The sequence below is a fragment of the Lampetra planeri genome, chromosome 40 (genome assembly GCF_965212315.1).
Source record: "Lampetra planeri chromosome 40, kcLamPlan1.2.h2, whole genome shotgun sequence".
Taxonomy (NCBI): domain Eukaryota; kingdom Metazoa; phylum Chordata; class Hyperoartia; order Petromyzontiformes; family Petromyzontidae; genus Lampetra; species Lampetra planeri.
This window is the reverse complement of record NC_136146.1, coordinates 6,908,052-6,929,564: the sequence shown is the minus strand read 5'-3', so window position 1 is coordinate 6,929,564 and position 21,513 is coordinate 6,908,052. Positions and strand designations below refer to the sequence as shown.

At 48.6% G+C, this 21,513-nt stretch overlaps 1 protein-coding gene across 3 annotated transcripts in view; it reads right to left on the bottom strand.

Annotated features, from left to right (window-relative positions):
- The window catches only part of LOC144731805 (prestin-like), a 42,297-nt gene extending 29,706 nt beyond the window's left edge, over positions 1–12,591 (bottom strand). For 2 of the 3 annotated variants that reach the window (XM_078613053.1, XM_078613056.1), the window contains exon 1: positions 12,470–12,591. The gene's annotated coding sequence lies outside the window, so the exon portion shown is untranslated. Of the gene's footprint in view, positions 1–5,979; positions 6,170–12,469 lie in introns of those variants that run through there. The other variant, XM_078613054.1, reaches the window with a different exon arrangement.
- Between the last annotated feature and the right edge of the window lie 8,922 nt (positions 12,592–21,513).

Genomic DNA, 21,513 nt, shown 5'->3' with positions numbered 1-21,513 from the left:
TGCCAGAAAAAAGGGGAAAAACCCTATGCGGTGTAGACGTTGGCCATTTGGGAATCGCAATCCCTCCCACACCATTTTGTGTTCAAGAACTCGCTCGTATCAATTCAACATTTCGTCAAGTTATTCCAAGGGATTGTTCAATCGTCCCCAGAAGGGAGGGGAGAAAAGAAACTAAATAACAGAATCCGCTGACACGACGCGGCTCTCTGCAAGCCAGAGACGCCGCCTGCCAACGTTGATATGCGCATTTCCAGTTCAGCCGGGCACAGCACAAGCCCTGCTCGTGACGTACAGCTGTCTGGAATGCAGCGCATCGGTCGCGATCAGTTGAGTTACACAAGCCGCGTTTCGTAATATGTTGTTAATAGTAACGCAACGGTGTTACGTAATTATTCAGTGGCGGTGCAGACAGCACTCTGTGTTCTTCGATTCTACGATTTCGCGTTTCAAACCAAACAACTCGGTGCGTGTGTTGCCAATGGACCAAAATCAAAATCTTTATTTATCCTGGAGAAATCGTATGGCTGGTGAAACGGGTGCCGCATGCGCTGGCAGCGTTCGTACCTCTATTGCAGCGGACTGCCCGACCGCAAATGCTTCCCCCGAAGCCCACCACCAACCTGTGGCTATAATCTTGAAGCTGCAGCTGCTGAGAAATCTACCCGCGGGCACCAACCCCCTACTGCTGAGAAATCTACCCGCGGGCACCAACCCCCTACTAGTTCAAGTTCATTTATTAGGTATAGCCTTGTGAGCCATTCGGCTCTTGAATCGGGTGCAACAGCAACAAACAAAAAACTAAAAAATTAACAAAAAACATCTTAAAGTGAATATGTGACTGAGTGCAAACAGAAAATCCAAGAAAAGACAGCAAAATATTGCAGAAAACCACCGTACACAAAAATGTACGAGGCTGAACGGGGCCATCTACTTAGCCTCGCGCGGTCCTCGTGAGGACGGCACACGCGGGGTACGATGGGCGGCAATGTTCACATACCGTATATAGAAGCGTACATCGATGTGGAACGTGGCAATTGGGCTACAATTTTGGCACACGATGATCGACTGTACCGAGGCAATTCCTCAAATTCTGTTCTATTCTTGGATATGGCAGCACAACGTTCAGGAGCCAGATGTAATGTCAAGTTCAGCTGGTCACGATAAGAGGGCTTCAGGAAAGAGAGAGAGGGTGTAAAGCAGACTACAGTGGGTTTACTGTGGTCCATGGTTTGGTTTGCATGGCCACAATCGCACGACGATTATGATGGAGACGCACGCATCGATCTGTTGATGTTCCCATGCGGATGATGGTCACACCACTGCCTCCGAGGAGGAGGAATGTCAAAGCCAGGAGATGTGATGTTTTGGGTCTCGAATGAGGAGTCTATTCTGCACGTCCGGGTTGTTCCACTCCGTTCGCCAAGCGTTCTTCCACAAATTAAACGAATGGGACGGCAACCCTCGCTGCCTCCACGCTACCGGACCACAGCCCAGCATCACGACCGCCCGACAAATCTGTACGCGTCACCGCAGAGTGCAGACGGGACCCGGGAGTACAGCCGTGCGCCGTGGTGTTGAATGCTGCCCGTGGCAAGACATCACGAGCGGCTGCAGCACATGGCGCTGGCCGCGAATCCAAGATACGGGGAGCCAAGAGACATGGGAAGCCGAGAAAACACAGGGGGCCGTGTCTGTGGGTGAGCTCAGGGCACGCGGATCGCTCAAGGACCCTCGCTGCCACCCTCAGGAGCTCTCTCAAGAGAGAGAGAGAGCCGTGGTGGAATGTGGCCTCGAATCAAAGTGCAATGCAAACGCACAGCAAAGCCCTCGTGCACACACGACTTCAAAAACACAGCAAGCCTCAACTGGGACCCACGGCTACCAGAGAGGGACTTTACTTACCAAGGTCTGGCAGTTCGCCAGCCTGCATGCCGGTCAAAACCCGACCCAGAGTTTGTTTTTACTAAAGCAATGCTGTTGAACACATGCAACGCCAGCAGGCCATGTGGCTGATGGGATTTGCAAAAAAAATTTTACATTTAATGCGGAGGGCAAATATTTGTTCGGGATGCATATTGTCTGTTTATGTATTTTGCTACTTATATTCTCAAGGCCGCAACCGATTATGCGACTGATCATCAACCCACTGCCAGATGCAGGCCTCCCCACACCCTTTCGGTCATGGGGGTTGAATGGCCATACTTCACCATGCTAGTGAGTCCGGGTCGTCGGTAAAGGGACTTTGCTAGGAACCGTTTAAATATCACTCATCACTGATATCAGCTGTGGCCCGGAATTAAACTTGGGTCGCTGGGTTCATAGGGCAGCGCGCTAAACACTGCGCCACCGCTCCACCCACCCTAAACTTACTTTTATTTCCATGTTAATTTTGGTTGTTAGAAAGTATATACGGTATATATATAGAAACACACACAAACAACTAGCAGTCGGTGAAGAGGCAGCCTGCTATTAAAAGCAGCAGATTACATCTGCCGCTGTGTGGCTGGGCGCTCCTTTGGGGAGCAAAATGAAATAACAGGAAATGTGTATTTGGGTTGCGGCTTCCTATATAGCCGTTCCCTGCAGTCACAATACGGCTCACGGTGGTAACCAGAAGTCTGCGACTACATTTGCCACTGGGCTACAAAGTGAAAAGCTCTGTTGTCACTCCCACAGACAGCTTGAGGAAGTCAACAGATGACTGCACACACAACAGATGACCAAACATTCAAGTGATAATTCTCTACAATACCCACCAAGTGACCATTCACCACTATAACCACATTAGGCAGTGTGGCCAACAGAAGCAATAAACCAAACCCTCTGACAGTTTGTTCCATCACCACATGTTTTATTTCTCACCCTAAAGCTCTTCTTGCAGTGCGACGCTCCCCCAGTGGTGTCCATTCATTTTCTCAGACACTGCACCGGTTTTGACTTCCGCCCTGCCACCAGCGAGGTGCGGCATCACAAACCAATGGCTACGGGTGGCCAAACGTAACGAGTGAGCGCAAGAGAAGGCCACAGACGTCGCGAGGTATCAACAGCGAAGCCGCAGCAGCAGCAGCAGAGTGCGTCAAGCAATCCAAATGATGCGATGGGGCCCTTTGGGGTGGCAGATTTGTGCCAGAAAGATGCCACGCGTTAACCAAAAATAAATTGACTTCAGAATCGGAGTAAGAATCTTTATTCATCTTGCTGGAATCCCATGAGCTATGGAGCTCGTTTTAACAGATGTCTAATAGGTGTGGGTCAGCGAGCTATCACAACAAACAATAGCAGTCACTAAAAATAATTAAATTAAATAGACAGTACATATACAAATTGCATAAGTATATACATTCCTGCCGAATTTTCAACACAAATACAAGCTTGGGCAAGGCAGCAAAACAACAACAACAACAAAAACCAGTCCTAGACCACACAAGACACAGTCCCTTAGTGACATGGCACAATGAAAATGAAATTGGCCACAGCAGTAAACCTGTGGCAGCTGAAAAGCCATGGATGGGTTCTTGCTGATGACACCAAGCAAAACAACAAACGCCACTGTAAAAATACGAATCCAGTCGAGGAAAACCCACCGAGTCGGTGTTGATTCTCTGTTTTGGGCCGAGGCAGACCCTTGGCTAGTTAGTTTATTGCTTTGTTCGCTTATTACTCACAACTCCAAGATTCTCCGCGGTGTTTTCAGTCACCGTACAAGGTACCGCGCCGGCGTCTGTGTGCAAGGTAGCCCTGCATTCGTGCACAGCGACGGAACGACTGCGTCTCAGCGCACCACCAGGCGCCGTTAGCAGGCCGTGAAGCGGCGATGACCTTTGTTGGGTTGACATTCGTGGAATAAACAGTGCGAGGATGCACAGGGTTCGCCAACTTCCAAGCACGCCGAGACCTTGACGGCACTACTTCAAGTTCATTTATTAGGTGTAGCCCTGTGAGCCATTTGGCTCTTGAATCGGGTGCAACCGCAACAAACAAAAAACATGAACAAGAAAACATCTTAAAGTGACTATGTGACTAAGTGCAAACAGAAAATCCAAGAAAAGACAGCAAAATATTGCAGAAAAAGCACCGTACACCAACGCTGTGTGCACAAATCGGCTGACGCTGGCTCCTCACTATCCACGTGAAAATCACAGACAGAGAGAGAGAAATCGGGTCAAGATTTGATTCGAGAATAAATTATGTTTATCTCGTTTGTTTCGTTTATATCGTAGGACTTGTTTGTTCTGCCTCGTTCATCCCCGATAACCTAACGGTAACATTTGCATTTAATTTCTGCAAATAATCGTTTCCTGCATGTACGATTCGTTGCACGTACTCTAAAACGGATTGGAATTGCCGAGGTGGTAAATCATTAGAACATCGCAGGCGAAGGTCTATCTACCGTTAGATGAAGGTCTCCCTGACCCTAACCTCTCAGTGCTGTGAAGCCACAATCCATCTTCCTAATGGACATCGACTGATCTCATCCCTCCATCTCACACACACACACAGAAAACAAAAACAAAGATCCCCCGTGTAGCCTTTAACAGACTGTTGGGGCAAGTGGTGTTAGCGAGCACATATTAAGGCCGGCATGGAACACCTTTGTCTCCCCAAAGCTATTGTTTACACACACCACATAAGGTACTCATTTAAGGCAGTCGCTCAAGGGAAGGCTGAGGACCGGTTCAAATATTCGTCACTGTTTTTGGTAATGAGCGGTATTTGGACTTGGGTCGCCAGGCTTGTAGCGCAATGCGCTACCTACTACAATGCGAGACCACGTGAGTGTGTACTCAGTGTGCACTCAAAAAGACGTTAAATATACACACAGGTATACAAACTACATCAGCTGTTCATTGTCAGTAAGTGGCAATTACATCGCCATAGAGCTTGTTCCAGGCTAGGTACACACAAAGACGTGCACACACAAGGACGAGCTCACATCATCACTCAACCTCGACAATGATCGTCTTCTCAGGCGAATTATGTCCTTTGGCTGCCATTCCTTCGTGGACCTTGTCCATCGGCCTATCGCGCCTTCTCTCTCTCGCTTTCCTTAAGAGTGTACGCCACATCTACGATGTGTGTTTGTTCCCTGGCCCACACGTCCCTCTCGCACTGCCCTTGTGCGATCCCAAGCTGCGTCTCGGATTCTTTGCCCAATATTCTGCCTTTTGCTCCATTTACTTTGCCAGTGTGCATATTTTTTTTTACTTTCGTACCCAGGCCAGAAAGTTAACATATGCAATGATTAAAAACGTTATTCTGAAGGCACATTGTGATGCTGCGTTTCATTATCAAGCTCAGCTCAGCAAAAGCCCTCTTCCACCCTGATCACCCCCCTCCTTTGATTCACCAATGATTCCTGCAAGTCTTTGACCAGACAGGTAGCGTGGGTTAATTAATGAGGCCCCCACTGGTAGATCCGGCCTCTGGAATGTGGCTTGTAAAAGACACTCTCCACCCACCCACTAATTCCCACACTGTATGAGCCACACACACACATATATATTTATACATTCGTCGAATGTATAGCCCCTATTCAAAACGCATGGGGTTAAACCCTACGACCAAATCGTACGGAGTGCACCTTCACCGTCCTGGATGGCGACCACCGCCATGTACTCTATAAAAACAGGTGCTATAGGCTGCCGCGAGGCTATGCTGTCACGAGGAAGCCGTGCAACAACGTCCATTGCTGTACGGTACTCTACTGTCAAAGTCTATGCTCCCCTCTTTCACCAAGTCACGATAACCAGCACGGTGAAGTATGGTCAAACGACTCCCAAAAACCCGTACGATGTCGTGAAGCCCTCATCCAGCAGTGGATACATCAAGCAGGCGGTTCACACACGTGACTATAACACACACTGGAGTAGGCGTGCGATGGTTCGGGGGAATGGGGGCGAGGAGATCGAATGGTTGAGCGTGCAGAATGAAAAGAACCGCTCCTGTTGACAAGCCGTGTGGTTCCAGTGGGCTGCTTACCCCAGAGCAGGAGACGGACGGACGTTAACCAACAGCCGCTTCCGACTCGCTGTGTAACCCCAAACCATTCAGTCCATCAGATTATGGCTCATTCTAGATTTGCAGCTTTCGTGACTGCAAGGATTCATACTCTTAAGTTTTTTCGGTAAAGTCACGTAGGTAAAAAATGGAATTAAAATTAATAAAAATAAAATAATAAAAATCACGACGTTTCGGAGGCAACACAAGTCTCCGTCATCAGGTGGGACCGTCACAGCCAGATTTGCTGTATCAAGTGAGGCAGGGATTCCAAGATGCAAGTTCTTAAATACAAGTTAAGGGGGAGGGGGGGGAGCTTATCAGAATGTGGTAGCCAATGAATGGAACGTATTGGGAGGGGGGGCGGGGCTAAAAGAGGTGCGCGTAGACGTCGACGTGGACGTGTTTGTGTGCTAGCCCCTGTTGGTGCACATGATGACGTATTGGAAGGGGGGGGGCTAAAAGAGAGGACTAGGAGTACGTGTACGCGGACCTGTTTGTGCACAAGCACCTGTTGGTGCACATGACAGAAGAGAACGAAAATGCTCATGTTGTTTTTACCAGTGTTGGCTGACAATCAAATACGAAAAAGGAGAACACTGTTAAACGCTGGGGATGTTAACACTCGGTAAAGTAAAAGAGTGCCCGTCAGATAAGATGGTCCAAAAATGTGTAGTTAAATCTTTTTTGCAAGGTTAGTTTATGGTTCACCGGGACAAAAGCTTTTGAGCAACATTGCTTTGAGCGGTCCCATCCTACACTGGATTAGAAATATCTGAGTCTCATCAACAGAGTCATGTTAATCAATAGTCACCGAGTTGCCCAATGTTACAGGCAAGGGCCCTCTGTCAGCAATGGTCGATGTCCGTCCATCACAAACTCGGGGAAGAAAACTGTGATGCGCCGTCGTGGTGCATTGTGGTGGAAAAGACAATAAATTGGAGGCGAGGGCCATTCGTTCCACACCAACATGAATCCACGTGGCGGCTGACGTGTAGTCTGAACCCGTAGTAGGTTCGTAGCAACAGCATAAGCTCTCGTTGTCAGTGGCCAAAATTGAAGACTATAAAACTTAAGACTTCCAAGCAATCAATAAAGTCAATATTCCGACTTAATGATTTACTCAAATCCTGTCGCTTCTGTTCACACGCTTTACACATTTTACATGTAAACGTGTACAGTAACCGGAGTTCATAAAATTGTCAGCCACGGTCTCGTATCTTCTCATAAAGTACCTCGTGTATTTCCTTTGCGTTGTTAAAGCAATCATGTCGGTGTTGTGCAATATCCCGCAGCACAGGATAATAAAGTTTCGAGTTGATTTTGCCGAACGAGATGAGAACTCACGAGGCCAGGATAGGGTCCCATTTGCCGAGCGACCTGGGGGGCATCGCCTTGCCAGTAGGGGGGCGGGCAGGGGGGGGTGATGGCTGCGTGTGATCCCAACCGAGTGTGTTTGGGGGTCATTTGATAATTTGAAAAAGTTGGGCCCCGACGGCGGCACACGACAGCCGACTCTTGCAAATGACATCACGGGGTCTTTAAAGTCCACTGACAAAGCAAACGGAACATCGTATTTTACTATTATATTGCCCGTGTAGCAATAACCGGGGCGGCCGCTAGAATTATAAGCGGTGAACGTGCTACTGCTGGGCGGTGTCAATGTATAGTTAGAATTTTCACAAATCTTTGAGTTATTTATGTTGACAATCTTGGTCACAATGTTCTGATATGCAAGAATTGTACACCCTAATCTTGATTTGAAGCTTTCATGACTGCAGGAATCCATACTCTTTGGTTATTTCGGTAAAGTCACGTAGGTAGAAAAATAAAATAAAATAAAAAATAATCTATGGTGTCAGGTACAAGTACCTTGGTGAACGGAGAGACTACATCGAAGCTGACAAGCAAATCATCTGGAGACGGTGAAATGTCCTTGATTAGAGAAACCAAGTGAGCTGAGTTAAGTACTGCTGAGGTGGTCTTGTCCGTGAATGGAAGCAGGGTCTCAGACAGAAATCGGACCAGTTCGTAGGTAGGCGAGTTGATGATGGAAACGATAGGACGGAGCGGGGTACCTTCTTTATAGATTTTTGGAAGGCCATAAAATCTGGGTGGTCTAGCAGCCGAAGGTTTTAGAGAGAGCTGCTTGGTCGGTTCGATTAGAAAAGTCGAATTCGTGATGATATTGTTGGGTTTTTGTAGCCAGGCGGTTGGTAGGATTCTAGATTTGAAGTTTTCATGACTGCAAGGATGCATACTTTTTGGGGTTTTTCGGTAAAGTCACGTAGGTAAAAAATAAGCGTCCGGCCGCTCGTGTTGCGCCCAAAACGTCGTGATTTAATTTAGTTGTTTTCATTTTAATTTATTTTATTTTTTACCTACGTGACTTTACTGAAAAAAACAAAAAGTATGGTTGGTAGGATCTTTGTTGATTTTGGTATAACTGCCATCATTAAGAAGATCCTGGATTTTGTTGTTGTATGTGGTTTTATCCACGATGACCGTGGCATTGCCCTTGTCGGCTGAAAGGATGACAATGTCATCTCTCTTTTTCAATTGAGCGAGTTCAGAGCGCTCGTCTCTGCTGACGTTACTAATGGGTTTCTTAGCGTTTTTGAGGATGGCGGCGATTTCAGATCTTGCCACGTCTGCTGGTGATGTGACCCAAGCCTTTGAGGGCTACGTCAACCTGGGCAATGATATCATCCACTGGGATGTGTTTGGGGGTGACTGCGAAATTCAGCCCTCTAGCTAGTACCGATTTTAGGCTATCGGAAATTGGGCTGTTACTCTAATTGATGACAATCTTGTCAACATCTAACTTTTTAATGTGTGGATCTGGCTTCTTTTTTGACATAATGTTGAATATAGCAATCAGGTTAACTTTACATTTGGTTGACATTGTCGTGGCAGAAGAAACAGTCATGTTATCTACAAGGTCCCAATCAGATGTGGACATTGTATCTGTTAATGCTAAGTGTTATTGTAGGAGACATGTCTAAATTATCAAGTTCAAAGCAGAGCAGTAATTGTACAGCCTGTATAACATGTTTGTATTTTTAACCCAAATCTGCCTTACAATACAGCGTTTACACGTTAATGGGTTCTGCCCGATCATAAATAAACAAATTACGGCAATAAATAAACATCTGCATGTAATAAGGCAAATTTTAATGTATATACTATTTAACTATGAACATAAACAGTCCAACAAGACAAAACTAAATAACATAATCAAAACCAAAACACGGGCTGGGCAGTAACACCATGTATAGCCTGCCATCCCATCTCATCCCCGACTTTCCCATCTCATCTAAGCCCAACCCAAACCACTGCGCCACCACTCTCTACAGGTGCGAAGTATAGTGGGAAAGTAAGAGATTCTGCGAGTCTGGGACACGTGGTGAACCTTCCTTTAGAACCAGAATTTGCTGAGACGCACCATTCGCCCACACGCACGTACGCAACACTTAGCGAATGAAACAGCTTTGCGGCTTTAAAAAGGGCTGTGTGAATTCACGGCCCTTTGTAAAATTCAGCGCGAAAGGCCTTCTGCCATGTCACTCATAGTGTTCGGGTTTTGACCATACTTCACCAAACTGATCGAGGTCAGTGGCAGGTGGGGGGTGGGAGATCCAGGACTTTTTCATGTATGGCTTGTCACTGACGTCCACCGTGTCCGGGAATTAAACTCAGGTCCACCAACCACTGCTCCCCACTCCCTCACACATTTCACTGCTTTAAATAACACGTACCACTCCAGACAGTGGAATGACCTTCGTCACACAGCAGTGCTGGACCTTCATCTGTGAACAGGTAAGAAGCCCATGAACACCACGAGTCTATTTTTCAACGGAGAACCGATTCTCAACACGCCCAGCAAAGGCAGAAAATTCCAAAGTGTAAAAATTGGCCACCGTACGGGACGATAAAGCAATCACTTCGTGGTCTCTAATCGTTACCTGCTGGCCGTGTTGAGACAGTGGCTTTCGAAAAATAAGCCGCTCAGACCCTGTTCCGTATTTAGCACAGCGCTCCGCTCCTTGTATCCATGTAACACGACTCTTAAGGGCAACACCTGCCCATACCCAATCCCCCCGCCAGCGAGTGCGATGCACAGTTTCCGCTCAATAAAAACAGCAGAACGCGTTGGAAACGGCAGCAGCACGGCGTGGAACAACAAGGCAGCAACGCGGCTCTGTGGCGGCAACAGTTGATGGGGTCACGGCAAGAGACCGCTCCACCTTCTCGATCGAACACGGCTGCGAAGTGGGCAGTAGTAGAGCGACGGGGGTTGGTGGATGAACCTGTCTGTCCGTGCACACAGCGAGTGTAACACCCCCTCGGACGCGTGTTGGATGTAACGCTCCAGCTCCCACCCACACGAAGTAAAAAACAAATCCTTTGAGGAAGACATTTGTGAACTTTCCCAATGCATTGTAAAGAGTTTGGTGACTCAGACGGGCTAGCATGACCAAACGGGTTACATAACCCGTTATTACACACCAGTTCATGCTTTCATGAACTCTGTCCAACCTCTCTCATCTCGCTGTACACCCATTCCGTGTCCTCAAACTCCAGCCACAAAGGCCTCTCCATCAAAACTTGCAGCCGTCTTCCACTCGATGGGAATCACTCCCGTCGCAGATTTACATCGCGGCGATGTGCATGTCCACCCCTGGGCTACCTGTGATGCAACACTGCCTCTTACTTATCCTGACTCTTTGGTTCTTTCGGTAAAGTCACGTAGGTATAAAATAAAATAGATCACGACATTTCAGGCGCAACACGGACGCTTGTGTTGTGCCCGAAACGTCGTGATCTATTTTATTTTATACCCACGTGACTTCACCGAAAGAACCAAAGAGAATGGATTCCTGCAGTCACGAAAGCTTCAAATCAAGATTACTTATCCTGTTCAAGGTGTCTACTCCGTCGCCTCTTCGTCTATAGAGTGCCTACAACATCACCGTGTATCCCTTCATGTTCCCCATCTGCCCTGGTGTCACCTACGGTCCACTAACTCTGCATTATCTTGAGAGCCAGACACCCCGCTGTATCCCACATAACACTGTTTGCGCAAGTGCTATTCAGCAAGCTCCTATGAAGCCCTTGCACAGCTACGGATGTGTGCTGTGGGCAACACCACGCCAGGCCGTCTTGGTCTCTCCCCAGTGCTAACGTTTACACGCCGCACAAAAACACTCGTTTATCTATTGGAGGCCGAGTCGACCTAGGGGAGGCCCAACACCCGGTCACATAACCACCACTGATGTAAAGTCGTGGCTGCGAATCGCCGAGTTGGTATCATAGTGCGCTTACCAGAGCGCCACCGCTCCCGGACTCTGTAACATTACTCACGTGTTTACACCATTGGAACCTCCTTTGCCAGTAGCAAAATATGATAATTGTTTTTTACCCTTTTATCTGGCAACAAAACTGACACCTTTTTTACAAGGTGTAAATGCTTACCCCGAGCTCTCATACTCTGATGGTGCATTGTCTTTGAGTTGTGCGCCTTTTGGCGTCATCTGGTCCAACACCATGTGAGACTGGGCTCTAAGAAAAGTTGTCTCGGGTGTGGACCAATCAATTTCAAGGACAGTGCATACATTATCAGAGTTGTGTTTTTGTTTGCGTTCTGACTGCAGGTATTGTGGTCAATGCAAACATGACTCCATGTAAAAAAAGGTGTCAGTCTAGTTGCCAGATAAAAAAAACTATTATTATTATCAAGTGGACCGCCGAATCGTGGCTCACGGGCGAACACGGACGACTGAACTGGGGGGGTTAGAGGAGCAACAGCGATCACACGTGGGTGAGAACACACGCGCGTTGACGAAGGAGATGGAACACAATCGGAAAGGTCACCGAGGAACACGTGGAGACAGGGTGAAGATGAACCCACCGGCTCGCCCCCTTTGATGATCGATGGCGGCGAGTGGGCAGCGACACGGACGGCGCGATCGGTGGTCGAGACTAACAACGGAGCGGCAGCCAACGGAGGGAAACGCGGAGCGATGAAACCGGCTCGTGGGGCCGTGCCAGACGCGCATCGCGAAACCCCGAGCGGTGGCGACAGTGTGTGGGAAAGCTTTCATCCAGCTGTAGATAGGGCAAGGCTGCTGCTGCTGCTGCTGCTGTGTCTAGGCTAATGGGGCAGACGACGTTGTAGGAACGTGCCAGAAAAAATAAACGACTGCCGAATCGAACGGTGGCCACAGTAACAGGCGACCATTCATAGAGCGCACACCCCCGTTACTCCACAGGGGTCACCCCGCGCACCGGCCCCCGACCACGCCCGGGCAGGGGTCCCCAGGCCGAGCGCACCCGGGTAAGCCGCTATCCGAGCACCGGTGTCTGACTCGCCCGACTAGGCCTCGCCTCGGTGATTCCGCCTCGACGCGCCGCCCGGACTTTCCCTGGCTCCGAGGGGGGTCCTCTCGGTCCGGCCCGAGGTGCCTCGTACCTGCTTCTGCTGCTGTTGCTGCCCGACGTTCCAGGTTGGCATCCGTGAGCGGGAAGCAGCGTCCACGGCACGGAGCGGTGCCTTTAAGCGGGGTGCGCACAGGCACACACACGCGCGTGTGACGTCACGGGGGGCGGGGGTGGGGGCGGAGGGGGGCGGACGAGAATAAATGTGAAGTCATGCTGGCATCATCATCATCATCAGCAGCAGCATCATCATCAGCAGCAGCAGCATCATCATCAGCAGCAGCAGCATCATCAGCAGCAGCATCATCAGCAGCAGCAGCATCATCAGCAGCATCATCATCAGCAGCAGCAGCATCATCATCAGCATCATCATCATCATCAGCAGCATCATCATCAGCAGCAGCATCATCATCGTCATCATCATCAGCAGCAGCAGCAGCATCATCATCATCAGCATCAGCCAGGGCCAATCCACTGCTGGATGGAGGCCTTACCGCTACCTCTGTCGCTCCTGCAACTTAATACAACTCGCAAAGGCTACAGCTGTGCTTCATGTAGCCGTGATGGGACATTGAGATGTGTTAGTGGGAGCCGCGTGCTTTATTTAATCGTGGGATAGCCGTGAGATTTCCAAGAGGGTTTACTTTTGGGCAATCCGTAAAATAATTTCTCGAAACTTTTTCTCAAGCATTTTGTTCTTGTTGGGTCTATGGCATCAAACGGCGAATAAAATAGTGCCTGGCTGAACACAACGCATCCAGAGTTTATTTAAAGAAATGAACATCATTACTCAAGCGAAATCTCAAACAGGGGGGTTGGGGGGCAGTTAGAGCCTGTGCGAGATTGGATGGGTAGGCAGGTAGGCGGGGGAGGTGTGATTCTCCTTTATTTAACCGTTGGGAAACCCACTGAGGCTGAGCACTACTGAGGCCTTCGTGACATGAAGACATGGACCAAGAACACATTCCTGCGGAGGGAGCTGGTAGGAACGTTGGGTTGCTCGGTCAATGGCCAGGGTCAAAGGCGGCGTGGTGTATTCCGCAAATATGGCCGACTGTGAGGGCGGGCACAAGCCGGCGTGAGTAGGTTAAACGTTGAGTTTTATAAGGGCACCACGGGATGACCAGCCCCTCCCCACCCAGCCCCACCGCTCCCACCCCCCACCCAGCCCCTCCCCACCCTCCCCACCCAGCCCCTTCCCACCCTCCCCACCCAGCCCCTCCCCACCCAGCCCCACCCTCCCCACCCTCCCCACCCAGCCCCACCCAGCCCCTCCCTGCACGACGGACGGACACAACAATCCCCTGTTGGCTGGTGTGACCATGAGGTTCCTACCAGTGAGAGCTGGCTCTGACCCTGCAGCTACACGCCTGAGGCTGCGGGGTGCCAGACTGACACAAGGGCAATGCTTCGTTCACACCTTGAAGTGACTCGCAAATATTGTGGTGTAGGAGCGTCACTGTGCCCTTGCCGTATGTTTGTTGAATTTCTTTCGCACCGTACGGTAGCCAACCGTGCTAATCGGAGGTGGAGGACCTTTGAAATGAATATACGGTTATACCCCCAATTTACGTCTCCCCATGTAACGTCGTTTCGCGAACACGTCGTCGTCAAATGTCGATTTAAAGCTTTCGTGACTGCAGGGATTCATCTTCTTGGTTGTTTCGGTAAAGTCACGTAGAAGGGAAGTAATAAAATAATAAAAATAAAACATAATAAAATAATTCTCACGACTTTTCGGCCACAACGCAAGCAGCCGTCCTCAAGTGAAAACCAGGTCTGTCGAGGCGACAGCGTCTGAATGAAACAGCACCATGCTTGGAGCATATATTTAAGCTGGGTTGGAAGGGGGGAAAGAGCGCCTTGACAAAAGAATTTGCATATCAAGAGGAATTCAGCATAATTATTTTATTATGTTTTATTTTTATTATTGTATTACTTCCCTTCTACGTGACTTTACCGAAAGAACCAAGAAGACGTCGTCGTCACTTTATTAACACCGCTACCCGATGTGCGTTGCCTCAACCCCGCGAATTACGTCGCTGACGTCATCGTCCGTCCGTTTCCCATCGCCTCTCAGCCTTCGCCTCCATCTACCCTGTCAATTGCTTTCATTTTATGTCGTCTCGAAATTCTTCGTCGCACCTTTCAGGAATTGTACTGTCATTACTCTTTGGTTCTTTCGGTAAAGTCACGTAGCATGCTTTACCACCTGATGATGGACGCTTGTGTTGCGCCCGAAACGTCGTGATTTATTTTATTTTCTACCTACGTGACTTTACCGAAAGAACCAAAGAGTATGGATTCCTGCAGTCACGAAAGCTTCAAATCAAGATTGTACTGTCATTTATAAAAAAAAAAATAGACATTAATTCGATGCCCCCCCCCACACCTTCCACCCCCTGCCCGCACCGTGACACCCCAAGCAGGGGACAGGTGGCTGTGCGCACAGCGGTTCCGAGGTCGTTGTCTCCGTGGAGGACGAGGGGAGGCGGGCTGAGATAAGGTTGGGGCAAAGGTTTACATTTATTAGACCGTGGGATATTTGGCCGATTCAATGCATATGTGTTTGGACAAGAGTAGAACAATCAAAGGTCTACACAGGTGCATTCAATCATCCATTTCCTGCACAGCCGTCCTTTGTCAACGCCTGCTGAGCTTTCGAGATCTGACATGATTTGGTCATGTGCTTTATATGAATATAGAGTACCTGGGGCATAAGATTGGGGTCATAGTTAGATCAGCAGTGTGTGTGGGTGTCTCTCCGGGGCCTTGCAAAGTCCGCATCCAGTGCTGGAATGCGCGTACATCTCATTCAAAAATGAATATTGAAGACACGAGCTACAGCAGTGCGATTGTTGCCATGCCACCATATGGACCATTTAGCAAACCCACTGTAGTCTGTGCTCCTTCAATGGACGAGGAACAGCAAAACGACACGAACTCTCTCTCTCCCTTGAAGCCCTCTCGTCATAGCCAGCGGACCTCGACATTGGCATCGAGCTCCTGAACGCATTGCTGCTGCTGCCATCGTGCGGAAACAAGTGAATAGTGGCGGAGTAAGTGCTGGTGGTAGTCGCCCCGACACTTGAGGAGTCACGATGTGCGGACGTACGGAGTGATGCCCATTCAAGGTGGCTGCTCTTACGTGGGATGGATTTTTAAGAAGCTGTGAACGAGTTTGGTGGCGGTTTCTCCAATGTGATTTTTCTTTCATGAACACGGAATAATAATTCGCTGCTTGGCACAACCAGGCCAGGGTTCTGCTCGTGTTGAACCAGACACTGCTGAAGTGATGCACCACAACAAGACCGTGCTGTGGCTGATGGAATGGGTAGAAAAACACGTTTATATTTTGTGGGAAGAAGGCGTATCGCCTGCTTATTTATTCTGTTGATTTAAAGTACAATGCATTCTAATGTAAATTTTGATAAATAATTTCAATTTGTTTTTGGTGGCCACGAGTAATGTGGTGGCCACTCAAAATGCTAAGTCCGCATTTGAACCTCGTGTTAACGGTGTTGGTATCGCACTCAATTCCGACATCGTGTCAGTGAGGGTGAATGGCTACAGCTGAAGACAACAGTTCTCTCGTGCAAGGAAAGACGGATGCCAAGATACCCGAAAATGCGGAACCCACGTGGCGACATTCCAGATGACTGCAGATGATAATAATAATAATAACAATCACATTGCTAAATTTAGGTCAAAACTACTGGAGCAATACACGCGGCAAAAGCCACCAAGAAAAGTTTATGAATTACACAACGGGCACACTCTTGGACGGCTAAACACTCGGGGCCGTGACGTGGCCTCGCGTTCGCCTCTTGTAGCAAAGGTTCACGGTTCGAATCCAGCAGCCTCCCTGATTAATACTGCGGTGGTGCCGTGTGCTAATCATAGTAATGTTCACGCGCCGTTTGCTTCACAGTGGACATTAACGATCCATTGACGTCATTCGCAGGAGTAGGCCATTGTGTGTCGGCATCAGGGTTCAAATTTGGCAAATTTTCAAATGACCCACAAATAATTTAATTGGGAGTTTTCACAAAGCAGTGAGCGGCGCCTCCTTCTGGACAGTGCAGTGCCCCAAGTCACGCCTGCACATGCGACTCATCCTGGCCACCCAAGTCCTCACCTGGTTCAACAACGTCAACGTGACCCCATGGGAACCTCATTTGCCAGTAAAAATATGATAATTGTTTTTTTACCCTTCTATCTGGCAACAAAACTGACACCTTTTTACAAGGAGTCATGTTTGCATAGACCACAATACCTGCAGTCATTATGCAAACAAAAAACATAACTCTGATAATGTGCACTATCCTTGAAGTTGATTGGTCCACACCCGAGACAGATTTCCTTCGAGCCTAAGGACAGTGCACATTATCAGAGTTATGTTTTTTGTTTGCATTATGACTGCAGGTATTGTGGTCTATGCAAACATGACTCCTTGTAAAAAGGTGTCAGTTTTGTTGCCAGATAGAAGGGCAAAAAAACAATTATCAACGTCAACGTGGTGTGCCACCACAGGTCTATTCGTGTGCGCACTGGGACCGCACGCCTGCGTGCCACCACACCAGCTAGGGCCCTGGCGGCGACACCCATCCACAGAAGTGCGCACATTCAGCGCAAACACTAAGATTGTACAGAGATTCATACTAATCTGGCTGTGACGGTCCCACCTGATGACGGAGACTTGTGTTGCCTCCGAAACGTCGTGATTTTCATTGTTTTATTTTTATTAATTTTAAGTTCATTTTTTACCTACGTGACTTTACCGAAAGAACTAAGAGTATGAATCCTTGCAGTCACGAAAGCTGCAAATCTAGAATTGTACAGGGAGCGGGAATGAAGCGTCAGCGACGAGAACGAGCGACGGTTCACATTCACGTCGTGACGGGCAGACCACAAACCTCCCTGTCACACGCCTGTCTCTCTCGCGACTTTTACATCACCCCTCAGCTGCAATCCCCTGACGTTAAGCCTGCCGCTCGCTGTCGGTCACATCTCATTGTGACTCAACAATGTGAGTGTTAAATTTCGATGTAAAGCTTTCGTGACTGCAGGGATTCATCTTCTTGGTTCTTTCGGTAAAGTCACGTAGAAGGGAAATAATAAAATAATGAAAATAAAACATAATAAAATAATTCTCACGACGTTTCGGCTACAACGCAAGCAGCCGTTATTTTATTATTTCCCTTCTACGTGACTTTACCGAAAGAACCAAGAAGATGTGAGTGTTGTCCGTTGCATGCGCCACGCGACAAAGCTTCTGTCAAAATTCGACAACAACAACAACAACTGTAAACTTCTCTGTACTCGGCCATTTCAGTGGCCACTCTGCTGCACGTGGTTGTTCTGACCCAGCGCTGTGGAGGCAGCAGCGAGGGTTTTGTCCATCACCGCAAAGATGTTGTGAAGCTCCCTTCCCCTGCGCGTCGAAGAGGAACCGTTCCCTGGCTCGCTAGGAGGAGGCAGTTCAGCGAGTGGACTAATCGTCATCTGTTTCCATCTGTACAGGGGTATAGTGTTGCCCCCTCGCGCAAGGCGTGGGTTGTCTCCGGGTGTTTCGGTTTCCTCCTCCCACGCGTGAATAATAAACACGACTCGTCATTGATTGGTTGAAACAGATTCAAATAAAAAAATGTAGCAGAGGCAGGACCCTCATAAAAACGAGCCATATGACTCAGTGTGTCTCTCCTGGATAAGCAAATAAATGTTACAAAAGCGGTTGCTCTGGAGTGCTGGGTGGCCGCGCAGACCGCTCACCCCGATGAACTGCCTAGGCAATGTCCCCTCTGTGGGGAACGTTTCCAATGGAGCCATGGACGTCTTTCCCCGGCCGCTTCTAACTTTGGCTCACTCGAACAGTCAACATTTGAACATTTGCAATGTAAACAGAAGAACATCTGAAAAGATGTGAGTTTTAATTTGCAATTGCCGCGCAGCAGTGGCGCAGTGACGCAGTGGTGCGTGCACTGCGCTATGAAGCCAGCGACTTGAGTTGAGTCCCAGCCACGGCTAACATCAGTGTTGGCTTGAGATCTGACCCACTCCTGGGCCCTGCCCTTCCCCAATGTCGTCAAAACGCCACGTGGCCGATGCATCGTAGGCAGGCCTTCATTCGGCACTGGGTTAAGACAAGGCTTAAATTATTACTATTATTTGGGTCGTTCGGTAAAGTCACGTAGATACGTCGTAGTTTTATTGTTATTTTCTTTGAACCTATCTACGTGACTTTACCGAAAGACCCAAAGAATATGAATGCCTGCAGTCACGGAAGCTGTAAGTCAAGGCTTAAATTATTGTTATTTTAATTGTTGCTTCGATTTAAAGCTTTCGTGACTGCAGGGATTCATCTTCTTGGTTCTTTCGGTAAAGTCACGTAGAAGGGAAATAATAAAATAATAAAAATTAAACCCCCCGCCCACCTCCTACGCATTCCACAAGTAGTGACTAATCCCATATCTGCATTTCCTATAAATATGCTAAATTCCTCTTGATATGCAAATTATTTTGTCAAGGCGCTCTTCCCCCTCCAACCCAGCTTAAATATACGCTGCCAAGCCTGGTGGTGTTCATTCAGACGCTGTCTTTCCGGCAGACCTGTTCTTCACCTGAGGACGGCTGCTTGCGTTGTGGCCGAAACGTCGTGAGAATTATTGTATGTTTTATTTTTATTATTTTATTATTTCCCTTCTACGTGACTTTACCGAAATAACCAAGAAGATTAATTGTTGTTATTACTATTTGGGATTAATTACATCCAACATAGCCACAGTTTAGCCACAGTTTATCACCAAGCTGGTACGTCCAATAACACAGAGGAGACTTCATTAATGGCCATAACCAACGTTTATATTCACAATCAAACCGGTGTGCAAACAGGACAAAGGCGCGACCACGGACCTCCCTCTCCGTCCGTGATTTTCCATCAGGGTGCATCACTCGCAGTGTGCATCTCCTCGTTCTGATGACTGCATGTGACAATGCAGCGAGAAAACCAATCAGCATGACTGGCGTTTTGCCTGTGTGGTACAGGCTAATTAATAACCCCAACACGAGTGGCATTCAGCTTGTTTGGCTGGCTGGCTGGCTGACCGGCTAGCCGTGGGCATCTAACTCCGTGTGGGGGGGGGGGGGGGGTCGAGGAGGGGACGCTACGGGCCTCGCTGCCGAGGCACGCGAGACGGGTCGGGCGCTGTGGGTCGACCCTAACGATCACTGCGCGCCGCCTCTCTTCGCGGTGGACGTGAAAGAGCCTGCGAGGTCGTCCCAAACGGGTGGTTCGTTCCATTGTGCATCTGCGTCACGGCCCAAATTTGCCAAAATTCACCAAAGTGACACCGCGAATGACTCCACTGGGAATTGAACTCTTTGGTTCTATCGGTAAAGTCACGTAGGTGAAAAATAAAATAAATCACGACGTTTCGGGCGCAACACAAGCAATCATCATCAGGTGCCCCCCCCCCCTCTCTATCTCCCCCCCCCCTTGCTCCTCCCCCCTTTTCTTACCTATGTAGCCTCTTGTTACAGCAGCTCTTTTGCCCACTTCAGCAATTGTTTCTTGCTGTGGTTGTCCCATCTGATGACGGACGCTTGTGTTGCGCCCGAAATGTCGTGATTTAATTTAGTTTATACCTACGTGACTTTAGCGAAAGAACCAAACCTACTAAATGATCATTATTCATTGCTATGTCAATTAAAACATATTCTCACGCTTACGATAGAGGCATCTCGCCTTGTGCCTCGTCAGAGCACTGAGAGCCCGCACTGACGCGTTCAGTCCCAGGGTGTTGGCCCCACTTCGTGCACTGCGCTCTCTGGAGCGTGCTCATCAAAGACTGCACATAAACCATAATTAATTAAATTTTGATTTAAAGCTTTCGTGACTGCAGGGATTCATATTCTTGGTTCTTTCGGTAAAGTCACGTAGAAGGGAAATAATAAAATAATATAAATATGAAACAATACAAATTCTCACGACGTTTCGACTGCAACACAAGCAATCATCTTCTTGGTTTTTTTCGGTAAAGTCACGTAGCCGAAACGTCGTGAGAATTATTTTATTATGTTTTATTTTTATTATTTTATTACTTCCCTTCTACGTGACTTTACCGAAAAAACCAAGAAGATGAATCCCTGCAGTCACGAAAGCTTTAAATCGAAATTTAACAAGCAATCATTATCAGGTGTGAAATCCAAAGCAACATTTTTTTCAAATTTTCTTGCTGTGGATTTCACACCTCAAATTTTCAAAATTTTCTTGCAGTGGATTTCACACCTGATGATGATTGCTTGTGTTGCAGTCGAAACGTCGTGATAATTGTTATTGTTTTATATTTGTATTATTTTATTATTTCCATTCTACGTGACTTTACCGAAAGAACCAAGGACATAATTAATTAGTTTGTTTTCCCAACGAAGGTCTAAAGTGCAAGCCCTGTCTGTCCGTCTCTGACGGCAGTGGTAATGGGGGGGGGGAGGAGTCACGATGATTTTCCACCCCGCGCAACAACCTGGTGCGGTGGCCCTGCCAGCGCTGTTTCACATGGGGCTCCCACCCAGAGATGCCCCACCCAGAGATGCCCCACTCAGAGATGCCCCACTCAGAGATGCCCCACCCAGAGATGCCCCACTCAGAGATGCCCCACCCAGAGATGCCCCACTCAGAGATGCCCCACCCAGAGATGCCCCACTCAGAGATGCCCCACCCAGAGATGCCCCACCCAGAGATGCCCCACTCAGAGATGCCCCACCCAGAGATGCCCCACCCAGAGATGCCCCACTCAGAGATGCCCCACCCAGAGATGCCCCACCCAGAGATGCCCCACTCAGAGATGCCCCACCCAGAGATGCCCCACCCAGACATGCCCCACTCAGAGATGCCCCACCCAGAGATGCCCCACCCAGAGATGCCCCACTCAGAGATGCCCCACCCAGAGATGCCCCACTCAGAGATGCCCCACCCAGAGATGCCCCACCCAGAGATGCCCCACTCAGAGATGCCCCACTCAGAGATGCCCCACTCAGAGATGCCCCACCCAGAGATGCCCCACCCAGAGATGCCCCACC